Here is a 2,500-nt window from a genome sequence, read left to right as displayed (position 1 = left end):
ACTAGTTCAAGCCGCGGGATCTCACCGATGGGCGGAAGGAGGATATGGAAGCTGGCGCCCGGCAATTCCCCTTTTTGGATGATGCGCCGGTCCCCTCTCGGGGAGGAGGGAAAAACAACCGCACGTCAGCCACGAGCCTTCCCTCTCCTATCTCTCTCGGGAAGAGAGAAAAAAGGAAAAGTTGCGGGCACCGCAGCAGCGACGGCGGAAGGCCGAAAACGCCGCGCCGGCGGGATCGGGCACGGCTCGGAGGCGGGTGAGGCGAGGAGAAGACGACGGCACGAGACCGACGACACCCCCCGACGACCCCCGGACGACTTTGCCACGACACCTCTCCCGATCGACGCCCTCCTACACGCTCTCTCGCTTTCGCTTCGCCTTCGGGGTTAGTCAGAGGTGGCCCCTACGACTCGCGAACGGCCAGGACTCCTCGGTCCGTGTTTCAAGACGGGTCGGGTGGGTTGCCGATGCACGTCGCTGACCCGGGGTGGCGGGCGGCTCGAGTAAAAAAGCGTCGCCGAGCGACCTCTCCGGAAACGGAAACGGGCGCGGGCGGGGTTGCCCCCGACAAGAACCCGAAACGTCGGCGAGGTGCGTGACGGCGAGGCCGCGCCAGTCCTATCCCGCCTCTCATCGCGCACGCGCCCGAGACGGTGGGGCGCCTAGGGAGCGACACACACAAAGTGCGCGTCGCCCGCACGCGACTTCCGGCGGGATCAAAACGGACCGGCTCGCCACGTGTAACGGATCGTGTCAGATTTCCTCCGTTCCCGGCAGAAAGGGGCAGTTACGTTCGCGGGCCCGACGGCCGGTGGCCCCCGACTTCACAAGGTGGGAAGACGGGGGTTTTCAGGGTGATGAAACGCCTGCCGCCTACGGAAAAAAACCCGCGTGTTCGACCTGCACGCCGGGAACGGGTCGCGACGACGGACCGGAGGGGAAGTGCGTCCGGTGCCGGCCGCGCGGAGGTCGCGCCGAAGCGCCCGCGCCATGATTACGCCGAGCGATGATGAAGGGGACGGGTGCAGCGGAGTCGCGCGCGGAGGGAGCAGGAGGAAAGAAGAAGCGGCGGCGACGGATGCGGCGGGTTAGGGCCCGGCGGCAGCAGCGATCGAGAGGACGAGTCCCCTCCGTCGCAGCCAACCGACGCAGCCACCTACCGACGCCGCGGTCGTCACCACGTTTCCCTTCCCGCTATCCACGCGGCCCGTCTCCTTCGTCGGCGACGCGGGCACAAAAGCTGGAACCGCGGGGAACGAGTCCCCCGCGGACACGACGAACGACGACCTGTGCCGCGACGGCCTCTCTTTCAAGAACACACATCGAGTTTGGGCTCGAGCCTAGGCAGCACCGGACTGAGTCCCCCCGCGATCGCGGTGAGCGGTCCCACCCGTTTACCCCTGGGCGGTTTCACGTTCTCTTGAACTCTCTCTCCAAAGTTCTTTTCAACTTTCCCTCACGGTACTTGTCGACTATCGGACTCGTCCCGGTATTTAGCCTTGGATGGAGCTTACCACCCGATTTGGGCTGCGTTCCCAAGCAACCCGACTCTCGGATCGAAGGCCGTCGCTCGCCGTCCGCACCGAATGGGCCTGGCACCCGCCGCGGGCGGCCCCGATCGAGGGAACTCCGAACTATGCGAGACGAAAACGAACGGCTGCCTTCGACCCATGCGCCACACGTCCCGAAGCCTTTTACTTGCGACGGGATTCGGCGTTGGGCTTCTCCCGGTTCACTCGCCGTTACTAAGGGAATCCCGGTTGGTTTCTTTTCCTCCGCTTAGCGATATGCTTAAGTTCAGCGGGTCGTCTCGTCCGAGCCGAGGGCGGCGGTTTTTAGTAGAGTGTGGTGTTTGGAGGAGAGGAATCTCGATCGGTACCCTCCGTGTGACGACGGCTGGCCGATATAGCGCCCGTCCGACCGAAAATGAAGAAGCCAACAATTAAAAAAAAGCGTGGGTCCTCCCCATCCGACGTTGCGTTGCCTACGACGCGGCCACCTTTTTACGGTGCGACGGCCGTGCTCGTCGCGCTGCTCGAGGCGTCGCTGAGAGACACCTTCATGAGGCAGAGAGCGAGACGAGCAGGCGGCGCTTACGTCGGCAGTCGGTTAGGTCGGTGCTTTTTTTTTGTTTTGTTCTCCCTTCGGCTGCTTTCGGACAGACTCCTCCTGCTCCTCCTCCACAGTGTTTCTTCACGCGGTCGAAAAGGGAAAAGACTCCGCGGTCTGCCAGCGGGAGACGAAGGAGGAGGCCGGAGAGGGTTTAAAAAAAAAAAAAGACATTGAAAGGAGTCAATTCTTTTTTTATTTTTCTTCCCCCTCGTCACTCGCTCCTGCGACGTCCCGGTTACCACCGTGCCGAGGACCGGGCGGGCACGGGGACGGCAAGATGTCGTTTCGTTAACGGAGAAAGACATGTAACGTTCCGCCTCTCGACCGGACGTGGCCCCGAGACAAGGGATCTCGGGGCCGCAATGTGCGTTCGAGGTGTCGATGTTCA

At 62.9% G+C, this 2,500-nt stretch overlaps 1 non-coding gene across 1 annotated transcript in view; it reads right to left on the bottom strand.

Moving 5' to 3' along the window:
* LOC145273166 (large subunit ribosomal RNA) overlaps positions 1–1,828 on the bottom strand; it is a 5,725-nt gene extending 3,897 nt beyond the window's left edge. The window contains exon 1 of the ribosomal RNA XR_013866197.1: positions 1–1,828. This exon is cut by the window's left edge and continues 3,897 nt beyond it. This is a non-coding gene — a ribosomal RNA (large subunit ribosomal RNA).
* Positions 1,829–2,500: the final 672 nt, after the last annotated feature.

The sequence above is a fragment of the Euprymna scolopes genome, unplaced genomic scaffold (assembly GCF_053919585.1).
Source record: "Euprymna scolopes isolate OS-2025 unplaced genomic scaffold, ASM5391958v1 sca1, whole genome shotgun sequence".
NCBI classification, from domain to species: Eukaryota; Metazoa; Mollusca; class Cephalopoda; order Sepiida; family Sepiolidae; genus Euprymna; species Euprymna scolopes.
This window is presented reverse-complemented; position numbering and strand designations above follow the sequence as displayed.